Source organism: Acipenser ruthenus, chromosome 14 (genome assembly GCF_902713425.1).
Source record: "Acipenser ruthenus chromosome 14, fAciRut3.2 maternal haplotype, whole genome shotgun sequence".
Classification (NCBI taxonomy): domain Eukaryota; kingdom Metazoa; phylum Chordata; class Actinopteri; order Acipenseriformes; family Acipenseridae; genus Acipenser; species Acipenser ruthenus.
In genome coordinates this window covers 7563735-7575759 of record NC_081202.1, presented here as the reverse complement: position 1 = coordinate 7575759, position 12025 = coordinate 7563735, and the positions used below count along the sequence as shown (strand labels likewise).

Here is a 12025-nt window from a genome sequence, read left to right as displayed (position 1 = left end):
GTCCTTTCTCTGTGGATAATTAGAGAAGACTTTAGTCCCCAGTGCTACTGGTATATGAGAGCTGAAACTACTAGCTCCACATAAGGATTTTTAATAGAATAGTCCTGTTTAAAAGCTTCTTCTTTAACAACTGAGCTACATGTTGCTGCCTCAGAGAAAGCCCTTCCCTGCATTGCTCTTTATGTTGTGTGTGTGTTTACAACAGTCAAACTCACATACACTGAGCCAGCTCCCTAATTGCGATGCTGGTCAGTGCCAACAATTGAGCTGGACGCCCCTGACCAAGCTTGACCCATGTAGGCAAAATGCTGGCAATCGCCAGTCCTGCAATTAGCGAGTCTATCTGTTCTGTGTGTACCCATTTCTATATAATTCTTCATTCTGATTAAAGGGTGCATTGTCTGAGAAGCCATTTACACATTCTGGGATTTATAAATGTTTTGCTTGTGTAGATTTGGATGGAACAACAGATAGCATTGGAATACACACTATTTGGATACTGTATTTGCTTCCCCCCCCCCCCCTCCTCTTTTTTCAGACCATTACATATGTCCTTTAAACAAATTATGTGCACATATATTAATGAGGAGCCCTTTAATATGCTTGAAATATCCTGCTTAAAAGTTTATAAATTCAGGAGAACCCCCAAAAATTAATTATTTGTGTATAATAAAAGGACGTAGAAACAGTACAAGGACGTAGAAACAGTGCGACCAAGGGATACAAGGATGTAGAAACAGTGCGACCAAGGGGTACAAGGACGTAGAAACAGTGAGACCAAGGGGTACAAGGATGTAGAAACAGTGAGACCAAGGGGTACAAGGACGTAGAAACAGTGAGACCAAGGGGTACAAGGACGTAGAAACAGTGCGACCAAGGGGTACAAGGACGTAGAAACAGTGCGACCAAGGGGTACAAGGATGTAGAAACAGTGCGACCAAGGGGTACAAGGACGTAGAAACAGTGAGACCAAGGGGTACAAGGATGTAGAAACAGTGAGGCCAAGGGGTACAAGGATGTAGAAACAGTGAGACCAAGGGGTACAAGGATGGAGATACGGTGGTGGACAGGTGGATTTAGCACCAAAATAAACATGATGCTTAGGCCTAAATCACTAGGTTGCTGGTAAATGGGAGAGAACTGATTGTTCATAATGATGCCTTCAAACCATTTTCATTTGCCAAATTATAAGTGAATTACACGAGAATTATGATTTTCCATTAAGAAAATAAAATAATCTGGGAACAAGGAATGGAAAGTTCAGTAAGAAAACGGTAATAAACATTTGATGAATATTGCATTCTAAGTATGGGGTTGTAAACATTCCCCCAGGTCTGCATTTTAGTAAGTTATTGACAGGGAAAGTGATAATTCACTGTGATTTTTTTTTTCATATGGGTCAGGCTGCTTAGGGACTATACATTTATTATTATAGCAATAATGGTTGAGAAGCACCAACTATTAATAACAGATCATCCCAAAGCAAACAGATTCCTTGGTTAAAATGCCTTTTCTATTGCTCAGCACAGTTTGACCTTGGTAATGGCTATCCACTGAACTGGTATCGCTTAAATATCCATGCTGTTTGTGTTCAAAGACACGCAGTACACTTCAGAGTGTGCCAAGCGGCCTGAAGTGTTCGTACAGCTTGGTGCGTTTGATTTTCCAAGAAAATTAGATAAAGACTGTTAAAAATAGCGGCGCTATCTAAAAAGCAGTTGATTACCCAGTGTTTTCTGCTATGCTGTCGGACCCTGTTGACAACTGAAGCGATTCCTCCAGTCTCATCCCTTAAACAAAGTGTTTGAAAAAAAAAATAGTATTAGGATATCATTATAATAGCAAGCTGAATCATTAGCAGAATTAGAACACAACGGTTTGGAATAAATATTGCACATTTGTCCTGATACAGTAGCACACTAGTACTAGTATGATATTATAGCATGGCAATGTATTGGATAACAACCTTTTTAACTTCACATGGCACTAATCATGTATTGCAGAGAAGAGTTTTTTTGGTATTAGTGGCAGTAGAGCAGCAGTAGTAGAAGTAGTCATAGTAGTGGTAGTGGTACTATCATTGTTCCTAAGTGCAGTATTTAGCATTGCGTCATTTAACTTCAAACAGCACTGTGATCCTGTTATTGTAAGAATGAGATACTTTGGACTTCCTTTATAATAATATTGGTCATAAAAAAAGCTGTGGAAGCTCAGCTTGTCCTTAACTGGTTACAGTTTCATTCGTTTTCATAAAACAGCCTGTTGTCCTAAAATAACAAAAAGCATAACTGTGGTGCTGATGAAAATAAGTGTATGCTGCTGGCACCGCTTTTTATCTGCCTGCATTGTACCAGACCTGATGAACTGCCAATTGTGCAAAGTCACTTTCAGAGCTGGGTCTGATCCTGACCTCAACCCCACCCCCCACAGTGGGAAACAGCATAATTAAATGCAAAACATTTGTTGGATAGTCTGTCACTTGGCAGTCTTTTTTGGTTCTTTCATAAGATTTTTTTAATTTTATGTAACTGTTACATAAATAGTTAACTCTTTGCATGACATGTTGTTAATAAAATATAAACATTTGTATGGAAATAAATGAGTGTGACAGGCTGGCTTTAGTGATGACGTCAGACCAGAAAGGAGTACACAGACAGACAGTAGTGGTGAGTAGGAATGTGCACGTCAGATATTTTGACTATCGATAATTCCACAGCTGTTGGCCCCCCCCCCCCCCCCAACTTTGTTAAATAAACATTAGGCTATGTAAAAAATCACCTTCCTATTAAGAAACATACAGAAATGCCATAACAGCAGCAATAACATAAGCATACCTGTCAACTCTCGTGTGAGACTCTCGTATTTTGCAAGCAAGTGTTATTTTTTTTTACCGATATTGTCACAAGCTTTTCCGTTAATTACAATTTCAAATGAACTATAAAGGTTGTGACAATTAAAAAAAAAAAAAATAACGCTTGCTTATAAAATATTGGCGTCTCCTGTATAATTTTTATTCAATTATTAATTTAATTTTCATTCAATAATAGTTTAGCAATGTGAGCTGCGAGGCAAATGCCTTAACATTAGCATCCTTGTGGCAATAATGTTTTCCGGTCATAACAGCGAAATACAAAATGCATTAGACTATCTATCTAGCTAATTTATACAATCCACTTAACTAAACGATTTACTTTTCCCACGTTTTCAAACCACACACAACATGCAGACTACCGGTCTACGTTAAATCAAATCGGCAACATACCTGTGCGTTCGAGTTCCAGTGAATAAAAAATAAATAGCCTGTATAGGCAATAGCTTGCTATGTATGTATGTAGCTAGCTTAATAATATTAATAAATGAATGAATTAACAAAAAGGCCTGAGTGGCATTAACGCACTAGCCTTCCATGGAAGCAAAAAAAAATCCTAACAAAAACTTTAGGAATAGTTAGGCTAGCAATGTCCATTATTATTATCATGTTCACTTATTCTTGTTTAAAAAAATCAGCATGTCCATCAGGTCCGGCAATACTGCAGCAGACGGTGCTCAGGCAGAGTTTGTTGTTTTTGTTTCAACTTTAGAGCCTGAGTAGCTATTGCACTGTGATAAAAATGTGACACAAAACGGCTGGCCGCACCGACTACATTATGTATGGCACCAAGTTTAAAGCCATCGTTGAAGGCGAGCTGCAGAGTGTGTGCAAAGCACAAATTCGAGTCCCATTCAACAAACTCCGAAGGTGATGTTGCTGGCATTGTCGTGAACACAGGCAGTGATTTCCCCCCTTAAACCCGAATGGTCTACAGCGGTGTTTAACACATTTGCGAGATTCTCTGCTGTATGCCTCTCTGGCGTGGCGCGAGTCTGTAGAACTACGTTTTTCATTTCCCAATCCTCAATGAAATGACAGGTTATTGTGACGTACGACTCGGTATTCGGTGCAGTCCACGCATCTGTAGTAATCACCACCTTCTCAGCCTTTGACAAGTTTCTGCGGACAGACGCTGCTGAATCGGCATGCATTTTTTTCGAGTCGAGTGGTAATTGTTTTAGTGCAGGGTTTTTCGTGCATGGACTGTGTATTCAGGTTCAACAAATTTCATCAACTCCCGAAATCCCTCACCTTCAACAAAACTTAATGAGAAGCATATCCTTTGCCACCATATTAGCAATAAGGGCTGATGTTTTTTCAGCACGTACGTTGTCACACTGACGAGGCCTCACCGCAAAGGATGCAATGGCGGTTTGTTGCAGTCCTCTTTCCTTTTCTGTCGCAGAAGGGTGTTTGGCTTTTAGGTGGGTTAACATACCAGTTGTAGATTTGTGGTAGTTTAATTGCACTGCACATATTTTACACTTAACAGTGTTTTCATTTACTTTGTCAAAGTATTTCCATGCAGAACTTTTCTGTGAGGAAGCCATCGTTAGCCGAGGTACGTTCTAGTTTAGCCAATCACAGACAAGAAATAACAAATCCCACCCTCCAGTCAGTCTTCATTACTGCTACATAGAGAGCCAATCAGCAGTACAGGCTTTAAAATAAAATCAATATATACATTTTTTTTTTTTAACTTTCGAATGTTGGATTCACTTGTCGATAGGTGCCATCGTTATCGAATAGTCGAATGTTCGACTATTCGGTCTCACCCCTAGTGGTGAGTGAACATGAGACGCTGTTGCGCTCAGTGTTTTAATAACACACAGAAAATAAAAAGGTTGAACAAAACAGAAAACAGGACACGACACTTGCGGCCAAAATAAACAGACAAACAAAACGAACAAACGCTAACAAACAGGGACAAACACTAAACAAACACGTAGCGTGTTTGTGTAGCAATTGCTTTCTATTATTATTGATATTATCTCCTCACTCTCTCCCGTTCCTGCGCCCTGAACACACAACCCCGAGTGAATGAAATGTGCATCTATATATACAATTGTGCTGGGATTCAATTACCAATTAATTATTCACTTGAATCCCAGCACGTGAACTAATCTGTGAAAACCCCATGCTCACATATCAAGTACTTTACATGCACGTGAAGTGAAGTGTAATCCCCGTGCCTAAATACAATTATACATTTTAAATAACTCGTGCTGCACACACCCATTTATATCCCGTGCAGCAATATCTATACACCAACATTAACACACCACACGCAACATACAATACAGAAATGCACACAGGGGCGGGGCACATTGCCACAATGAGTCACTTTGTTTGAACTGAGACTGGGGTTCAAACTATTGGCATTTTCACTCATGGGGTGTATTCTGCACAGCAACAGGTCGCTTGTTCCAGTAATACACAGAGCTCCATTAGCAGTGGGCTGTAATGTAGGTCCCTGGATGCTTGAATGTAGCTCGACTGCACCTCAGTGACTTGACTCCATTAAAGAACAGAGCCTGTCAATAGTTTTGTAAGAGGTGTTGTTCTTTGAAGGATTAACCTTATCTGGTAAAATGTGTAGCAAAACTGTGTATGTGACAGAGGCAGAATGATTCTTTGTGATAAATCTCCCTCCCGACCTGTGAGGGCGCTGTGTAAAAGGAACAGAGTGCCCTGGACTGGATGGCCAGACAATTCATTCCCAGGGTTAGGGGGAAGTCGACCATCTAGAAAGGGGGCGGGGCTACGGTACACTAAATCATCGACCCGGAAGGGAAACGATGTGGCAGCAGCGGATTGGAGGAGCGGTTGGAATCGTTATCCAAGGGGACGTGATTGACAGTATATAAGGGGACGTAGCAAGGTGATCTGCTCCTTTTTTATGGTTAATGCTGAACCAGAAGGAGAACCTGTATTGTTACTGTGAGTGTTTTGTTTGTTTTGTCGTGTCTAAAATACTTGTTTGTTGTTATTGGACGGCTAATATGATCCGGAGCTGTCGCTACAGGCCAGCACGAAACCCGGACAACACTGCACTTGAGTCCTGATTAATTGTATTTGCACCACGAGCACTACAGCACTCACTATGGACTTGTGATCATGTTTGTGTTTATTGTTGGTGATTATATATAGCGGGACTATTATTTCAGGACTGAACCTGTGGATTAAACAGAGCAATACACCACACTGTGCATTGCCTGTTATCACTTATTATTTACTCAGTTTTGAGCTGAGCTGGATTCCAAACCATGGTTGAAAGTGGCCAATGGGAACGTAGCTACATTACAGCTATGGCTAAAAGTTTTGTATCACCTACAATTTTAGGATTGAAAAAAAACAACTATATGAACATAATTTAGATATTTTATTTAACACCATGTAATCAAAGAAACTCCAAAATTATATTGCAAAAATTTACCAGAAACCATAGAAGTACAGTATTTCATGTTAAATTTCATAATGTCACATTTTTTAATAGTTAACATAACATTATTCAGCAGGTTTCATTCGACTTTATGAAGCAAAATTAGTTAATTCAATAGGGTGATAACTATAAACATGTAAGCTGAATTTGAACCATGGACAGACCAACACAGCCATTCCTAATGAAGACGAGGGCTGAACATATCTGAAGCTGAGAATTAGTCCAAATGAGACAACATGCCCTCACCAAAGTAAAAAATAGCCTTCACAAACAATACTCATGTAATCCTCAACCTTTCCAACAGCATTCTAATTGCCCTTAATGCTTGTCCCTTAAATACCCAGGCAGAGGGCTGGGTGTACTGTAGTTTGCATGCAAGCAGCTTTCAAAGCGGCACAGTCGCAGCACGCTCTTTTCCCCCAAGCCTACCTGTTTTGGAAAGCTGCCTCACAGAACCACATGAAACACGCTTTCAGCAGGAACACAGGGAGGCAAATTCATTAAGCATACCAAACACAGTTTTCAGCTGCAGTATGGAGATGGAAATGTAGAATGACTGTAGTGTGTCAACCCACTTCACTACTAGTCCAGGTGTGTAACTAGGGTGGGTTTGGGGGGGAAAATTTTTTCCTATACAGTAGTAATACATCATAGTGAAATCATAGCAAATAATAGGCAAGCACAGCAAAGAATAGCCAGGTATGGTAAACTATTGTAAATGCATAGTATACACATATGTCAAGCATGGTAAAACTGCAAAAGTACTGCACACAAACACCATGGTACACCTTCTCCATACACAAATGCAGGCAGCGGGTTCAGTTTGGTTTGCCCAGTGTAGAAAACGACCAAGAGAGGAGGAACCACAGGTACCTATACCACAGGTTATCTATAACACCATGACTTTGGACACTTCTCAAAATACATTCTCCCAGTTAGTAAAAACGTATTTCACCTCATGCATGTTTAAATGCCAACCCTAACACAGCCTTCTGATTTATGGACATCTTTCAAATGCTGTATGAAACATTTAATGCATAACAATTGTTAAAATGGTTCAATTGTTTAATTGTATTTATATTTGTACTTTCTAAGGTGTTGTGCTCAGCTGTACAGTTCAGTAAATGTATCTATGATTCAGAGAATTGCCGCTGCTTACAGAGCTGATATATGTTTCTTCAACACTGGCAGAAAGGTAACAACGTTGATTATGTCAGTAAACTGTTGCAAGAGCTAATGGTGCATGTTATCTAGAACACACATAACAGCATAGCACAACAGTTAATGGCTATTCTGTTTATCTGCTTGTGCCAACTCATATATTATCTGATTAGCTAAATTTTAGTCTATGGGCTTATCATTTTACTAGGTATCTTTGTGTGGTCCAGTGGTTAAAGAAATGGGCCTGTAACCAGAAGGTCCCTGGTTCAAATCCCACCTCAGACACTGACTCATTGTGTGACCCTGAGCAAGTCACTTAACCTCCTTGTGCTCTGTCTTTTGGGTGAGACGTAATTGTAAGTGACTCTGCAGCTGGTGCATAGTTCACACACCCTAGTCTCTGTAACTCGCCTTGGATAAAGGCGTCTGCTACATAAACAAATAATATAAACATATTTTCAGCAATTAGAATGTTAGGCAGGCTAAACAAGTTATGGCCATCACTTTAACCTAAATGATTCAGTTTACTAATTGTTAATAGTATAGTATATGGCATTAGTGTAGCAGTAGGGGGAATAGAACATACTGTATTGTAATGTAATCATAATCACAACATTTTGAATGGACATATTCTATACTAACAGGCTCTCAAAATTCACCAGACCACTCCATTTTTAAGCACATTTTCCAAGAATATATTTCATATTACTTTTACCGAAAGAGGATTTTTAAATGAGTGTTTTTGTTATTCTGATAGCATTTAATAGAAAACACATATATAGCATCTTCAACACTGGCACCATTATGTGAAAAAAATATGTCTAAAACTGCCTATGGGGTGCTACACCTTTAAATACTTAGGAATCAGCTGATGTCAGACTGTATAGCAAAATAGTGCTGTATTTTACTATTATTTTTTAAAGATGTCAATTCAAACATTGCTTTAGACACAGGAAAGGAGAAACGCGCTGGTTTCCTGTGTGCTCTAGATGTGCTAAAGACGCCCCTTATGTTTTCCCCCCTGTGAAGAGTGAAGTGACTGACCCAGATATAAAGAAAGGGATTTACTAATTAAAGCCTCAGAAAGAAGTCTGTAGTATGGCTTCAAATCTTAGGTTTATTAAAGATCACAAAGCACACTTCCAGAAAACACATAAAAGGATGCACATTTAGGAAGCTGAGGCAAAAAAGGCTTAATCAGGCTTAACTGAAGAAAATTATAAAAGGGACACGTTATAAAATAATTGTGTAATGCTGCTTTGTTTACACTCACTATTGCAATATTTTATTTTTATAGTTCATAAATACGGTTTTAGATAAAATGCTGCATAAATCACATTTTTTTGTTTAAATTAACATTAATAGCATTTTAGATTAATACACTGAATACAGAACAAATACATTATGTATTTATTGTAATAAAATATGCATTTTACATTATTATTTTCAAAGCCCATGCATATAACAAAGACAATATCATATTAAAGACTGGTGTTTACTTACAAAGAGCAGGTATCTTACAGGAGTATCATGTGTCCTTGTAACTGGATCTCTCCTTGCTCTTTACCTCAGCAGGGTGGAGCCTGGACCTGCATGAGTTGTCATGGTTACTAGGATGGATTCGCATGTGATTTGGTAACTAAGTGTGAGGTAGACAAACAAGCCAGGCCCCTCTTGGCAATGACATCATCCACACACTCCAAAACAAAGCTGTCAGCCTGCAAAAAAAACCCAAAAAACCAACAAAGAGCATCTTCAGTATTATGCCGTTTGGAGGCACCAAGGAAACAAAGGATTTCTCTTCTCACTACACAACATTGGCGTATACAAAGCAAGCGAAATGGAGAAAGCAATTATATACCATAAGAGCAATAATTGAGTTACGGAAAATGCCTATTAGGGTGTTATTGAACAAATACCTTATTTGTGTGGGTAACAGCCTTCTAGAATTCTAAAGGTCATTTTTTTCCTTTTTAAATGAGTGGACCTGTGCAAGACACAAATACAGCTATATTTTAAGGGTCTAAATACCAGCAAACTCAATAAAATCTGAGTTCCTCAAGCAGATTCATAACATTCAGAGTGGCATTATGAAGATCTGCCATTGTTTAAATAATTAAAATAGAGCAGGATGTCGTATATTTAATGATATATAATGTCAGGAATATTGGATTAGAATTCAAAACATTGCTGGATTGTGGTGGCCCTGATCTACAGCATAAATAACATTGCGTCAGCACAAGGTGTAAACCATATACACATGGCCTACTATAGCAAAGCACTGTAATAATCTTGTTTTAAATGTCAGAATTACATTATGAACAACAGAATTGATTTCTTAACCTACTACACATCTTAAGGTACTGGTAGCAACACCATATGCGGAAGTCATGGTTCACTTGATCTATTTATTTTTTCACTTTGACATTCCCAGCAATCTATATAAAAAAAAAGAAAAACATTTACTTTTGTACAATACAAAAAAAAAAGTTTTGCACACAACTGCATTTTCAGTGTGACAGACAACACATTCACAAACTTATATCAGAAATGTGATATATCTAGAAAACTGCAGATTCCAGAAAAAACATGAGAATTCATTGACAAATGTAAATCTGTGCCAAGGCTATTGCTATTGTACAGGACCGCCAGTTAAAATACTGTATTATTTGATAACAACAAAAAACAGTAAGTAATGACAGTCTTATGAATGACACAAATGACCCAAGTTTATTTAGAGGGGATGTTTGTTACAAATTTGCCTTTAGGTACCTTTATTTTCCTCCACCTCACAAATGTCCATACTGTCATTAAAATGGCCAAATACTATCATCAAATGCTTTTCTATGTGTCGGTACAATACTGTTCAAATCCCACCCAATTCTCACAGCAAAATCTATTATTCACACAATACATCTGAACAGATCACAATCAGGAAGTATCTGTTAAATATAGCACACACTTTTGTGTAAATGGATATAATTCAATTGCTATGCAGATGTGCTCGTTGGCATGTATTCTGTAACAATTAAAAGCATCATCTATCTGTTGTAAGTCAGTTTCAGCCACGCAGTCATGATGGGCAAAGCAGCAGCTCTAACTGATAAGACTTTGATAGACGGCTGACTGCAGTTTCCAGGTGCCAAAAGAACAACACTTCACGAATGGCTGATGTTTCATAAAGACAGTCTTCAGAAGGGAAAACAAAGAAGGGATGTAATAAACAAACACCCAAAATGTGTACTGCAGCTTTAAAACACACCTCCCAATTTACTGAAACTGCACGTAGAAACAGCTATTCTTAATATCGGGGTTTGCAGCTTAGTGTTTCGTAAACACAGAAGATATGTGTGCAATGTGGTGCAGCTCTCAATTGTGCAGGTCCCGGTGCAGTGATGTAAAGATAATACAGGATGATGTGTCCCATCTGGAGGACAAGGTCCAAGTTATTATCAATGAGCTCCCTCTGCTAGAGACAGGGATGCATGCTTGGATAAAGGCGTCTGCTAAATAAACAAATAATAATGCATGTCATAGCCGCACAGGGGTAATCAGCGCTAGGGGAAAGTCTGACTAAGAGACAAGGCAACTCCACATAGTGAGCACAGGCAACACCTTTATTACTATATTGAGACATACCCAATTGTACTTCACTTATCCAGAGAATACATCATAACTGAAGTCTTGTTTATTTCCAAAGCATTTGTTGCAGCTTACCATTTATACAGCAGTTTTTTTAAACACAATTTATGGGGGAAAAAAAACAAAAACCTGTTGACATAACCAGAACAGAAATGAACAATTATACACACAGAGATAATCGGAGACTGCAGCTTTAATGGGTGTGAAATATTTTTCTTTCTTCTTTCTTTCTCTTTTATGAAACAATGGTGATGTAGAGCAAAATATTGCAGCGAACCTCAGTTCCCGCAGGCAGGCGCACCACACAAGGCTAGGCAAGCCACAGGTGGGGGGCCGGCACGAACCCGGGACCTCTCGCACTAAAGCATAGCGCCGATACCGAGACTTGTACAACGATTTCAGCGCTCTGCTTTTGTGCGAGAGGTGCCGGGTTTGCGCCCGCCCTCTGCCCCCGTGTGGATTGTTCGCCCTGTGTGATGCGCCTGCCTGCTCCAACCGAGATCGCTACAATATAATACTACTACAACTAATAATAAAACAGTAATGCACCAAGGCTTCACTGTTACATACACAAAAAGTAAGATTCATGTTTTTACAAAGGAGGATACAGACAACATGCCCCACATGTCGACCTGTTCCTATTCAGTTTTAAATAACTTTAGCATAACAGAGACAGCAGTGTTAAAGGGACTAAGAGCACTTAAAATAAATAAATCCCCTGGGCCAGATGAGATCCTCCCAATAGTACTCAAAGAAATGAAAGAAGTTATTTACAAACCGCTGACCAAGATCATGCAGCAGTCTCTTGACACAGGGGTTGTACCGACAGACTGGAAAACTGCAAACGTAATACCGATCCACAAAAAGGTAGACAAAACCCAAAATCCAACCAGGTAACTACAGACCAA

General features: G+C 39.0%; 1 protein-coding gene across 25 annotated transcripts in view; it reads right to left on the bottom strand.

Moving 5' to 3' along the window:
* The window catches only part of LOC117419817 (protein-methionine sulfoxide oxidase mical3a), a 117204-nt gene that overhangs the window by 86053 nt on the left and 19126 nt on the right, over window positions 1–12025 (bottom strand). For 22 of the 25 annotated variants that reach the window (XM_058985690.1, XM_058985688.1, XM_058985699.1 and 19 more), the window contains 2 exons: window positions 8979–9193; window positions 1727–1790 (listed from right to left, as the gene is read on the bottom strand). The exons of 1 other annotated variant lie outside the window; for it this stretch is intronic. The gene's annotated coding sequence lies outside the window, so the exon portion shown is untranslated. The remainder of the gene's footprint in view (window positions 1–1726; window positions 1791–8978; window positions 9194–12025) is intronic. 2 more of the 25 variants (XM_058985689.1, XM_058985692.1) reach the window with 1 other exon arrangement.